The 14,732-nt window shown below is 34.6% G+C and overlaps 1 protein-coding gene across 1 annotated transcript in view; it reads right to left on the bottom strand.

The window, feature by feature from the left end:
• Positions 1-14,295, bottom strand: part of LOC113514039 (uncharacterized) — a 399,604-nt gene extending 385,309 nt beyond the window's left edge. The window contains exon 1 of the mRNA XM_052895371.1: positions 14,142-14,295. The gene's annotated coding sequence lies outside the window, so the exon portion shown is untranslated. The remainder of the gene's footprint in view (positions 1-14,141) is intronic.
• Between the last annotated feature and the right edge of the window lie 437 nt (positions 14,296-14,732).

Raw genomic sequence — 14,732 nt, 5'->3', positions numbered from 1 at the left:
CCATGAAATTGATCACTCCTGTTCCAATCAACATATTCATACTAAGACACACGGCATATCGCCGTGTGGTCTTAAATCCACCTCTTTTTTCCTGGTCATATCGTAATTAACTAAGTAAAATTAATAGTCAAGGGATGGGCAGCAGCGTCCCTTTCAAAATGTCACTAAAGACTAACTGCGGTTGACAACTCGCCTGTCAAACACGGCAAATACTGGCCAAACTCCCCTTATGAGGAAAGCCTATGTTTAGCAGTGGACAGTTAACGGCTTTTATAATAATAATAATAACAGATGGCGTGTCATAATAAAACATACACCAATTTCTAAGTTAGAGCTTCACGAACACAACTGCTATAATCGCATCTAATTTGATGGAATAGTTTTTGCGTGATGCCAGAACAAACATACAGACAGACGAAATCTTCGAAAATTATCATTTTAGCTTCTAGTACTCTTATTACGATTCCTCATATAAATTTTTCTTAAATATTGTTTTTTATGCAACTTAAAATGGCAAACAAGCCGGCGGCCCACCTGATGGAAAGTGGTAACCGTCGCCTATAGACATGAGCAGTACCATGGACATAACAAAGTATACTGTTTTACCCATGATATCCCTCATGTGTCGCCATTCCTAAGTACTCAGGTGTTATTCCTCTGTAACCTGTAAATTTACTGAGTTATTAATATTTCTTTTAGAAGAAATATCTAAATACAGACAATCTATCTCACACTCGCCAGAGATAACCCTTTAATTTATTTTATACCACGAAAGCGGCAAGCAAGCATACAGTCCGTTTGATGGTAAACACTATGGGTATCAGGTGCACGTTACCGACCCTGACGAAACCTTAATACATACTTTTTGAAGAACCCCAGACCAAAGTCTCTAGAGAAAATCGGTAAGAAGCTCACTTTACAGTCTCAGTGTTCCAGTGAAGAAACTCCTTTGAAACCACACTGTACGCGACCATTTAGGTTCAAGCATGTAAGGACGAATTCCCTGTCGATGGCGAGCAGTGCGATGATAAAAGGTAGCTGTGGACATCATTTCAAATAATCCCTCAGAACACAATTCGTTGTACAAGCGATAGAACACACAAAAAGAGGCAAAGTCTCGCCTTAAAATTAAAGGCTCAATACCGCCTTTCAGCTTGGAATCGTCGACATTAAACCAGAAAAATATCATTCGCTTCTATAAACTATTTCTATATTTAAAAATAAAGAATAAAAATCTCTTAAATTGACAACAAAATATACTTTTTATTTTATACTATACTATAGTAAAAAAAAAAAACTTACAATGCTCTTGTTGAATCCAATACGAGTATAATAATGCCTTCAGGGCACTGTTGGGGCTACCCCGTCGCTGCAGTGCGTCACACATGTTTGCACGAGAGCGTACGGATTATTTTTACACAATATGGCGCAAACGAATTGTTTCGCTGTTGGATAAGTTGCGTGTTAGCTCAAACAGTGTACTGAAGACAACTGCTAGTAAAACGGACTGTCCCATCCTAAAATATTGGGTAGGGCAGGATATCAATGCAAGAGCGTCATAACCGCTCATTTTCTAATATAGGTTGAGTAAATTTATAACTAACAAAATGGACCTTATGTTATCTCTTTATTTATTTATTGGACAACCAACAGCTTACAATTTATAGCTTATAACAACAAAATTTATCCATATAAAAATAACAGGATTTCACTGACTTAGCGATATAAATTTATCATGGCTGGACTAATTATAAAAATTAGAAGGAAATAAAAAACTGCACTAAATTAATAATATATTAATAATAATTATATTATATATAATTGTATATTCTAATTTAAACAACTAAACTGTGACATAAATTAAGCTTAAAAACAACCCTTTTGCAAAATCATGTACAATCTGAAGTCCAATCAACAATATTTAGTACCTATCAATCACCCGTTCACTCCACGCCATAGACACGAGAGTGCGCTATTAATTCACACTCCAATAAAACAAACTCGATTCGGCCCTTCATTCCAGATCGTGCATTTTCAGTTTCCCTCCCATTAGTTTTCAAACAATAAGCGAATCATTATGTGCCTTTTGAAATGTGTAATAGTAATTAATATATTAGAGACTTATATTAGCAACCGACTTCAAAAAGGAAGGTTCGAAAATCAATTTTTTCATGTTTATAACACTATGTATATATATCACTACGCAATGAATATCGACAGAATGCTTCATTAATCATAATCCTTAATTTGAATGACGTATTTAAGCACCATATAATAATATGGACGGCGTATAATGTATACGCCGATACGGTAACATCGCTAATATTGGGTCGTAAGTAGTAATGTGCCGAATCGGTCTTCTTGCTATTCGAGTGTTTTAGTACTCGTTAAAAAAAGTAATCGAATCCTAACTCGAGTCTGAAGACTCTAGAGTACTCGTATGGATATTTAAGTCGAATAATCGATGTCGAAATTTAAGTTTATTAAAAAAAAGTTTAAATTGATTCAAAAGCTTACTTTAATATATATATATATATATATATATATATATATATATATATATATATATATATATATATATATATATATATATATATATATATATATAATACAAGAAACATATGATATGTTCTTGTAATCTCCGATTATTACAATTACTCGAAACATATGTTCGAATGTTCAGTATCCGAATTCTATATATTGAGTATTCGAATACAAAAATACCTACAGTCCATTCCAATAAAACTTAACAAAAATATAAACAAACGTCAACCTGACCCAACCATAAAACAGTCTTCTGATGTACTCTTTATTGTTTCCTTCAAAAGATTACAATAGTAAACTTATTATAAATATAAACAATTACAAGAAATAATCACAATGTGAAAACATTGGGCGACCTTATCGCTAAAACCGATCTCTTCCAGGCAACCTTTGGATGGAGAGGAGTAATTATAAACAGTTTGACCGAAGGCACAATGAAAATAATAGTGCATATAAAAAATCGATTAGCTGACTGAATACTTCGACTAATTACTAACTTTATTAATAGAGTGTCTCTGTGATATCTGTTTTTATTAAGTTCTATGGAAACAAACTATGAGTGAATATTCGAGTCAGTACTCGAGTCGGCCTGCCTTATCACATCACTAGTCTTACGTCGATCTCAACCCAACAATTATGAGCACACGTGCGTATAACTATTGTTAGTGTACGTAACGTAACTTAGGTTACGCGTTATTGAACACAGTATATGAATTAAGGCGTTCAATCGACCAAACCAATGGCACCCATAGAAATAGGCTCCAACGTAAGTGATACTTATATTAATCTCGATATTGTTCTAGAATGATTGATGATAATCACTGTCATCAGACTGTTAGGCATTACACATACGATTAGGTTTTTGTTCTCTTTTTTATACCACTGAGGTGGCAAACAAGCATACGGTCCACTTGATGACAAGTGGTTACCGTAGCTTTATCTTCGTCATACCAATATTTTCGATTGTTTTGGATACCTCTGTCCCATTCGTGTTTCAACCGTAAAGCAGTTGTGTTTGCATGGCTGTGTTTCAGTTGAAGGCGCCATATAACGTCCAACCTATGATGCAATGCATTCATAAGCGAAACAGTATATCTGTTATGTCCATGGTACTGCTCATGTCTATTAAAAAAAAGTTTACTTTCCATCAGGTGATCAGCTTGTTTGGCATTCTAAGTTGTATATAAAAAAAAAAGAAAAATTTTTTTTTTTTTAAACTAAGAACATGGCACCGCGCTATCTATTCCCAATCTAAACAGAGCTTAAACTATAGATACAACTGTTAAACTAATATATCTATACTACTATATAAAGCGAAAGTTTTTTTGTTTGTTTAAATGTACTAATCTTAACAACTACCCGTCGGATTTGAAGAATTCTTTTTACATTTGATAGCTAATTTCTTAAAGAAATTTATGAATTTATGTTTTTTTTTTATACAACTTAGACAAGCTGACGGCCCATCTGATGGAAAGTGGTAACCGTCGCCTATAGACAGGAGCAGTACCATAGACATAACAGATGTAAACTTTTATAAATGATACCCCCCATTACAAGCCATTCCTGAGGATCTCAGGTATTATTCCTTGGGACCCTGTAAATGCACGCCATATCTTTCAAACTGAAACACACCATTTGCATTTTTGTACTGCTTCACGGTAGACAGTACACGAATGGGCCTCTTTAAATAATATGCTCTCTTCTTGATGGTTAGAACATCGTATCGGTTCGGAAATACTGCTGCTGGAAGTTGATTCCAAAACTAATTGAAATTATTAAAAATTATAATTATTTTAGTATAATTTTAGCTTTTTTATTACTAAATCAGATTAACATTAGAATAGGTTTGAATATGCAAAACTAGTCTATTTATTAACAATGTACCGGTACTTTTAGAAATGTTAAATAAATATTTTAAGTGCTTCTTTTTCATCATTTTTTTATAACTAAAGTAGTAAGTGCCATACGTATGGCATATGTCGTAAATCAATATGAATATATCTGCTACTGTTTATCCTTCAACAATTTTTTATTTTTCACCGCATAATTACTTTTCTCTTTTGCTAAAAGTTGACTGCGAGAGAATGCTATATATGTAAGCTTTAAGGCCGCCAGACATTTTTCATAATGTAGTCAATAAAAAGTAAATAATAAAAACTTTCACATTTATTTTTATACCATTGAGGTGGCAAACAAGCATACGGCCCACCTGATGGTAAGCGGTTACCTACCCTATGAACGCCTGCAATACCAGAGATATTCTTTCATTCCCATTACAATGTCTAAGAGGTATATATTCGTCTATTTGTACTGTATTTGTTTATGTAGTATGAATCCATATGAGAGTAATATAATAAATAAATAAATACTACGTCTACGAGTATTGGTTTATCCACAATGAGAATGGCAAAGGAACCACACCATACAGCCTAATCCTCCAATCAACTTTACTAAATACCGTAGATTAAGCATAGCAACTGCGGTCTAAATACATTGTTTATAATATACTTCCTTCACTCAGACTGGCAGAACGGTTCTTAATCTATGGACCACACAAATAAGGCAGAGATATTTATTTATCTGAGCATTCCATATTCATATACAGTTTTACCCTATCATTCTCTCTGTCTTGTTCACTCATTTCCGACAGTATTGACAAATTTTATTTTATGTTCTTATAAACCGAATCCTTTAATATGTCAATCCATTATAAATGCTTTACATAGATTAAGAATAATACCAGACATTCTCTTTCTACGGCACTTTGTGCAAGTAATATACAAAATACACGATACTGTTTAACTAAATTACATTACATATTGAAGGAAAATTTTAAAATTATTTTGAATTTAAGTACTAACTTAAGTGTATTTTTTAATATAGATACCGCTATGCCATAATGTTATTTTTCTTTATACGCCTACTTTATCCAAGTACGAGTAATTAATGCTTCTATCCTCTCTGGGTTTGCTGGAAAAAAAATCTTACAGAGTTAAGCTCGCCCGTTATACTTTATTGAAAATAATTTATATCAATACTAACTTTTACCCACGACTTCGTCTGCGTGACTGGAATATGTTTACTGATCACGTTAAGAACAAACCAAAAGCCAAACTGCGGTTGCCGATCCACCTGCAAAACGTGGCATATACTGACAAAACACCCTTTATGGGGGAGGCTATGTTCAACAGTGGACGGTCAACAGCTGATAAAATACAATACAAAAGATAAATAATATACTATAATACATCCATTCAAACGCGATTTATTTAGCATTCGCCCAGTTTTCTCTATGTTCACTACATAGAAAAATGTTTCAACATTTTGTTTGTATTTGTTGGGATACGGTGGACTGATTTGAATGATTTTCTTATACGGTTCGACAACGCTCGAACGTATCTTCGTTTATCCGAGTTTATCCGGACACGGATAACCGGGGTCGGATCTATTTCTACGACAGCATACAGCTTGATACGCATGAGTTTGTTTCGAATTAGAAATATTGATAATAAAGTGTTTAGGTGTACAGTACCATTTATCCGTCACAGATAGATAAATTGTATACATTCTGAGAAGTCCATGTTTCAGATCATATTTCGGTTCTGTAGGTGATGAAAGAAACAACATTATTTAGAAATATGATCGTATATAAAGCCCGTATGTAAAGACTTCAAGTTACTCTATACCTATGGAAAAAGCAATGTTTGGAGTCTTTTCGTGATAGAATCCGAAATGAGGGTATCCGCAGAAGAACCAAAATGGCCGACCTAGTCCGAAGGATTAAATATAAATAAATAGATACTCTTTATTGTTTCCTCTATAAGATTACAATAACAAACTTATTATAAATACAAACAATTACAAGAAAATATTACACTAAAAAAACAAGGGGTGGCCTTATCTTTAAGAGCGAACTCTTCCAGGCAACCTTTGGATGGAAAAGAGCAATTGTAACTCTTAGTACTCTTACTTACTTACTTACAGAATTACAGAACACTAATAAAAAAAAACAAGTCAACTAATTTGACAATTAGCTGAAAGACAAATTGTTGGCCCGATTTTGAGATTCGATGCTCTATCTATATATTCTAAGGTACGTGCATACTACATTTTATAATAATTTACTATAAGGCAACAAACAAACTCACGTTCACATTCATTATATAAATAAGTAGGGGGGAAAGGGATTGTTAGTAATGGAGACTGAGAATCCTATTGCTAGCAATATACCCAACCAGGTCGACCTCCTCGCGGTTCTCCCTGGAAACTATCATGGTTAATTCCTGATGAATTCATAATGATGGGCTAACTGGCCTGTTTTCATTCTCAACTATCACCCTTCACTGGTGCTCCGCCAGCGTATTCAGGCGGGGTTAATATAAATCAAAAAAGTATATAAATAAGTATGTGATCAATCTCCTATATCGTAGACACCCTGATTTTCCTGATTGGTGACCACTCGAGAATTGATTCAAACTATCTGTCCGGTCCATACAGGACAAAGGTGGTTTAAATAGTTAAATTTCTTGTGTAAGGTTATCAAACAGTAATTAAAGGAATAAAAGGTTAATGTAACGCCCGGCCACTTTTGAATACAAATAGGTCTAATTTAAACAAAGGCACCACAGTGTGTACGTAGGTTTTGTGTTTACTTAGGCCAGGTGACACGGCATGATTAATTGTTGGTTTATACAACGTTTACCTTCCGAGCTATCAAAAATGTATCTCATCAATCTTATTGTAATGCAAAGTTGTTGATGTTTTGTTTCACTTTATACTGACCTTAGGTATAGGGGTTGAAAATATCTACTATAGGTTTATGAATTAAGATTTTTATCTTTTTAATATAACAATATAAAAATGAATAGAAGACTGTCATCATTGTGTTCTCTTTTATTTGATATTTATATGTTGTATTATATATATAAAATTGTAAGCATACGATATCTTTACAAGAGATATATTTAAGAAAATTTTGCCGTGTAGATCTCGGCATAGGATGTACCAGTCCTTCCTTTTCCGTAGCTGTCGTAAGAGGCGACTAAGGAAGCTTATGGTGGAGGAATGGGCAACAGGTGGACAGCAGCGTCCCTCTTAACACATCTCTAAAAGCCTAACTGCGGTTGCCAACCTGCCTACTAAGCGTGGCAAAACTCCCACTTATGGGGAAAGCTTATGTTCAGCAGTGGACTGTTAACGGCTGAAATAATAATAAAAAAATGAAGGGTCTGAATAAGAATCAACAGAGGTTAAAACAATATTTTTTAGAAATTTTATCTGTCTGTCTGTTTATATGTTTGTTTCGACATCACACGCAAACTATTGCACCAAATTGGATGCGATTTTCACAATTGTATTTCTGAAGGTGTAACTTAAAAAGTAACGTATGTTTTATCTCATATGCTGTTTAGAAGTAATCCACTTCATTGATTTTCCTACTTCTGATAATCACGTGTAAGAAGCAGCGGGCATTAAACTAGTTTCTTTTTTATACCACGAAGATGGCGAACAAGCTTACAGCCCGACTGATGGTTTTTTTTTTTATACAACTTAGAATGACAAACAAGCTGACGGTCCACCTGATGGAAAGTGGTAACCGTCGCCTATAGACATGAGCAGTACCATGGACATAACAGAGTATACTGTTTCACCCATGATACTCCCCATGCGTTGCCATTCCTGAGGACTCAGATGTTATTCCTCTGTACCCATATCTGTACCCACGCCATATCCCACCCTTCAAACCGAAACACAGCCATGCAAACACAACTGCTTCACGGTAAAAACACGAATGGGGCAGAGGTACCCAAGCAATCGACTTAAACGATCACTGTAGCCTATAGATGCCTGTAACGCTAGGGACGTCACGAGTGCGTTGCCGACCCTATAGAAACCTTAATAATACTCTTTTTGAAGAACCAGTAGTTGCTAGATGCTTTACTTTTTTTACTTTTACAGGAGAAAATACAGATATATGTCAGACTTAATTCGTAAACCTCATGCATAGCCAGTCAGAGCTACTCAGAGAAGTTCATCTTATAATCGTTCAGTGTGTCCTTATTATTATGGTCCCAGCATACCAAAGGGCTATCCCTTCCTTTTCCGTGGGTGTTACAAGAGACGACCTAGGGAACTTAACGGTCGAGAAATGGGCAGCAACGACACTCTTAAAACGTCACCAAAAGCCTAACTGCGGTTTTTAACCCGTCTGCCAAGCGTAACAACTACTGGGTAAAATACCCCTATTTATAGGAGGCCTATATTCAATAGTTAACAACTGTTATGATGATGATGATGAGTCTTTGTTCGTTAAATAATTCTAAACAAAATAAACATATAGATAACCTGAACATTGTATAAGAGAGAATTCCATCACGTCAGTAAGTAGGTACGTACATTCTAAGAATTTCCACACACTTCCCACGATCAAAGGGAAATCTGATCATTTTTAAAAGCCCCTTTAATAAATTGTTTCTGATGGCAATCTCACCGGCAAGCGAATCTATCTCTTTTATCGGCAGATTATGGAAATAAGAAGGCTATATTTTATGTCAGTGTTTGGGACGATGTAGGGAAAATATTACATTTCATGTTACAGATTAGGTAGCAGATTTTCACTGTGACCTAGACACGTCCAACGAATATAACGTGATTTTTTTTTACAACACAGGGGGCAAACGAGCATGTTTCTCACCTGATGGTAAGTGAATATCGCCGCCCATGATCACCCACAATACCAACGGCATTGCAAGTGTGCTGCCGGCCTTTTAAAAAGGAATATGCCATTTTCTTGAAGGTTATGATGTCGTATCGGTTCGGAAATACTGCTGCTGGAAGTTGATTCCAAAGAGTAGTTCATTGTTGTTACTATTGCATATATAAACAATGACGTCTGTACACGTGCAATGTTGTATTATAATTTAAAATACCTCTTTGTATGTCTTCACAAATTATTAAAATTTAATTAAATTACTATAAAGGAGTACTACGATAAACGTTATTGGTTTTTGAGAGAATTATTTACAGAATGACATAATTTATACTTTATTATTTTTTAACATACTATTATAATTTCATTATTATTAATCGAATAAATAATTGATGTAATGTTAAGTAACTTATATGTATGTATAAGATGTAATGTAACTTGTACCTAGTCAATAATGATTTTGAATGCTGTAGACTATAAGGCGAACATTTGTACTTCACAATAAATCAATATCTGTAAAAACAATGTTCTGACAAATAAATAAATCTATCTATCTATCTATTACCAACTGGACCCGGATTAGAATGGGCCACCCCTTCCTTTCCCATTGGTACTGTAAGAGGCGACGAAGAAAACTTAATGATAGAGGGATGAGCAGCAGCGTCCCTCTTAAAATATCATCAAAGACTAATTACAGTTTCCAACCCGCCTACCAGGCGTGGCAACTACTAGAAAAACTCCTCTTATTGTAAAAACCTGTTCTGAAGTGGAAAATTAACGGCTGATATGATGATAATGGTGTGATCCCATGTGGCCCCGGATGGTCCGGCATAGAATAGGCCACCCCTTCCTTTCCCATGGGTGTCGTGAGAGGCGACTAAGGGAGAGCGAGGGATGAGCAGCAGCGTCCCTCTTAAAACATCTCTAAAGCCTTACTGCGGTATCCAATCCGCCTGCCAAACGTGACAACTACTGGCAAAATCACCCTACGGGGAGGCTTATGTACAGCAGTGGACAGTTAAAGGCTGATATGATGATAATGATGACTATAGAGGGAACTTCAAGTCGGACTAGGCTGTATGTGCTTCATTCCCTTGCTCTATACTTTTACACAGAGGAAAAAATAGACAAAAAAAACTATTTAAAAAAAAAAACAAATTTGAAAAAAGAACGCTGGCTTACAAAAATAATTCGAATTACGGCATTTGGCTTGCTCTTTGCCATTGTAGATTCTAATACGTAGATCTATAACAGTGTACATCTATAATTGTGTAAATCTATAAAAGCAATATTCGACAAATATCTCTGATCACCCTATACAGCTATAATGGGTAACATAGTTTTTTTTCTTTTGTTATAATCATAGTATAAAATATAAGAGAATATTATATAAAATAACAATTTTATAAGCAAAAATACCGACAAATATTACGATCAAAATGAACGCTAGTTAAAAATGTGAAAAATTTAATTTTGCGTATACTACCCTGTACAGTATCTGAGTAACATATATATTTACTATATATATACAACTAATATATACTATACACTGAATCCTCTTTTATTTAACAATCGAATAAAAAGTGAAAAGAAATCGCAAGTTGTCTATAAAACAAACAAGTAATAAATTAGACTGAATTCATTTCCCCTGTCGCTAGAGCCCGCGACAACTTTCTAGGGTTGCAATCTCTATATTCTCTATTCCTTTTATATCATAATATTATATTGCATTGCCTTTCAACTATTCTTATCGGGTATCGAGTGAATTCAATATAAACCTTATTGAACATAAAATCCGTTTTGTTAAATAAAGTTACTTATTATAATATTTTTTTATGGGGGGGAAAGAAATTGTTAGCAATATGCCTTATTAGGTCGACCTCCACGTGGTTCCCCCTGGAAACCATCGTGAACAATTCTTGTTGAATTCGTCACGATGGGCTAACTGACCTACTTCATCCTCACCTATCATCCTCCACTGGTGCCTTGCCGGTGTATACCAATAGCGCGGGCGGGGTTACCATTCCATTATCATCCATTAAAAAAAATAAAAAAAAATTTTTATGCAACTTAGAATGGCAAACAAGCTGACGGCCCACCTGATGGCAAGTGGTAACCGTCGCCTATAAACATGAGCAGTACCATGGACATAACAGAGTATACTGTTTCGCCCATGATACCCCCATGCGTTGCCATTCCTGAGGACTCAGGTGTTATTCCTCTGTACCCAGTAAATTCACGCCATATCCCACCCTTCAAACCGAAACACAGCTATGCAAACACAACTGCTTCACGGTTGAAACACGAATGGGACAGAGGTGCCCAAGCAAACGACTTTTGTACAAAGTCTCCCTCTGGTAAATTAAGTAATTGATTAGTACTCTAGATCTGAAGTACCCGTAGATGTTATTTTGCGCAAGTCGTTATCATCATCGTCATACCAGCCTTTAACTGTCCACTGCTGAACATAAACCTCCCCCTTGAGGGGTTTGCCAGTAGTTGCCACACTTAGCAAGCAGATTGGCAAACATGGTTAGGCTTTGGAAATGTTTTAAGAGGGACGCTGCTGCCTATCCCTCGCCCTCTTTTAGTCGCCGCTTACGACACCCACGGGAAAGTAAAGGGTGGCCTATTCTTATCCGGGACCACACAAAACGGTATACCACTTGTTATTAATAATTCTTATCAATTATCAAATAATTACTTAGCTCTTTATACAATTTCTTTTAATGAGTATGAATGGAATAGTAACCCCACTATTGATATACACTGGCTGGACACCATTGAAAAATGATAGGTGAGAATAAAAGCAGGTCAGTAAGCCCATGTAACGGATACCATAAGAATTAATCACGATGGCTTCAATGGTAAACCGCGTAGAGGTCGGCCTGATAGGGTATTATATTGTTAGCAATGGAGGTGCTCTGTATAAATTAGGTCAATAATAGATTAACACCCTCATTCATAAAAATGCCAGTCCTCGCAAATTCTATTTTCGCTAATGAACTGTTTTATCCCATCTCTTAGTGCTAAATTCTCAATGAAAATGACGAAACGCTGTAACAGTTAAAAAAGGTTCGTACGAAGTTATTATTTTTTATGAATAAAGAGATCAATTCGTAAATTTGAAAACATCTTGACTTTTATTAACAATAATTTATTTATTTTTTTAAACAGAGGTCGTTACATTACAGGCTTTGGTATCTCCTGTTAAGCAAAGATTGCTTGTGTTAGGAGAAACAGCGAACTTTAAAATCATTCTTTCACTAAACAGGCTATCAAACTGGCTTAAGTTTTAATAACTTTACTGTCATTATTATTTCTAGTCCACCCCCTAAAATCCATCCGAAAACTCAACCGAAGCTATATCGAAATATTTCACGTCATTTGCAAACTTATTATTCAATTTGAAATGGCAAACAAATCGACGAAAATTGATAACTGTCGCATATAGACAGGAACATGATTATTATAGAGATCACATGCTCTACTTTATTGCAAATATGTAAATACATATGTATAACATATCCATATAGCGGTAAACACAATTAAATATCGGCACATAATTAGTCAAAAATTACTTTTCTTTTTAAAGTATTTATATACTACCTGTGGTAAGATAGATAGGTGAAATCTTAAAGCAGTTGTGTTTGCATGGCTGTGTTACAGTTTAAAAGGTGGGATATGGCGTGAAATTACAGGGTACAGAGGAATAACACCTGAGTCCTCAGGAATGGCAACGCATGGGGGGTATCATGGACGAAACAGTAAACTCTGTTATGTCTATGGCACTGTTCATGTCTATAGGCGACGGTTACCACTTTCCATCAGGTGGGCCGTCAGCTTGTTTGCCATTCTAAGTTGTATAAAAAAAGTTATTACTCTGCAAATTTTGTAAATAATCCTGGCAAGTCTTATAGAAATTGCTCAATTAAAAATTGTATAAACCACATAACTAGATGGAACAGTATGTTTAAAGTAACTTAATTAAAATTATAATTGAAATAAGACTAAAGATATAATAAAAATCGTGAAAATATAAAAAAAATATATACATTATTAAAAGAAAAGTCCATTTTAGATATTTGTATATTAAAATATTTTTAGAGTACTTGCAAAATTAATAGAAATTCAGCTAAAGGCTACTTATTAATAAAGAATATAATTAAAGATGCTTCTGCCGTGAAATGGACATTCTAAATAATAGGTTTCGTGGTAGGTTTATTATTAATTTTAAATACTTAGAATATTTAGTAAATAAACTTAATATATATATTTTTATGGAGATATCGATATTAATTTAATAATGTATTCTCATTATTTATAATTATTTAATCTTGTACATTTGTCAACAATGCAAAAATTAATATATCTACCAATTAAAATAACACAATAAGTATTTTAATCCATAAAATACACGAGAATAAACGCAATTGAAATCTAAAATCATGTCTAATAATCTAAAAAAAAATATTAATATGTAAAGCTACAAATCTACATAATTGAAAACGTTGAAAATATCCGATTGAAACCACTATAGTGACAAACTAAATGATAAAAATTACAATTATATAAACAACAAAATATTCCACGATAAACAAAATTTAATAAAGAATACATTAATATATGTAGATTCAAATCTATAAATATTTGTCTCTTTTTAAAATTCATTTTGGAGCGAAAATTTATAACCGGCAATAACATACGCAATCAATCTTCTTACATGCCCAAATACATTACGAGTAAAACACATATCATTAGTAAAACCTCTATACTGCCATAATATAAATAGCTGTCAATCAAAAGATGCAAAACCTAAATTCATATTATAGGTCATAAACGGCCAACGTGTTTGTGCAATACAAAAATAATAACATAAACAGCTTACCTCATAAACAAAACACTGTATCACAAATCACAGCACATTAACACTAGAACGGATCACTAGAAATTTGTCACACGTTAAAACATGTTCGTAAATATGAATACGCGAACGCGACCGCAATACGTGTAGCGACGCAGCCGGAGTACGCGAAAGCACTAACGTCCGCTCTAAGAGGCGGCCGAGCACGGCGCGCGCACGCCCCACGAAAACGGTAATTCAAACACATTTATCAAGCTAATTCTGCAAATTGGACTAAATAATGACATTACCGAGCCACTGTTCCTTCCCTCCAGTGTTACTGTTTGTCGAGACACTCAATGGTGTTCATAATAACGTCTTTGGTGTTAATAAATTAGTTTAAAGTTGAATCGTCGCTCGGTTGAGTTGTGATTTATCGCGGGGCCGCGGGTTGGTTATTCAATTTGTGTGAACCCAACTGGGCGAATCCGCATATTGAATGCACGGCACGCATAACGGGACATTAGTGTAACAAATTTTTGTAGTGAAACTACCCGCAAAATTAAATTTCTCTATTAGTTTAGATAATTGCTTATATTATTAGTATAAGGTAGTTATACACGTTGATCTAACCAT

The sequence above is a fragment of the Galleria mellonella genome, unplaced genomic scaffold (genome assembly GCF_026898425.1).
Source record: "Galleria mellonella isolate WM207_F2 unplaced genomic scaffold, CSIRO_AGI_GalMel_v1 utg117, whole genome shotgun sequence".
NCBI classification, from domain to species: Eukaryota; Metazoa; Arthropoda; class Insecta; order Lepidoptera; family Pyralidae; genus Galleria; species Galleria mellonella.
Note: the sequence above shows the minus strand (reverse complement) of the source record. Positions and strands in the feature narration are given on the sequence as shown.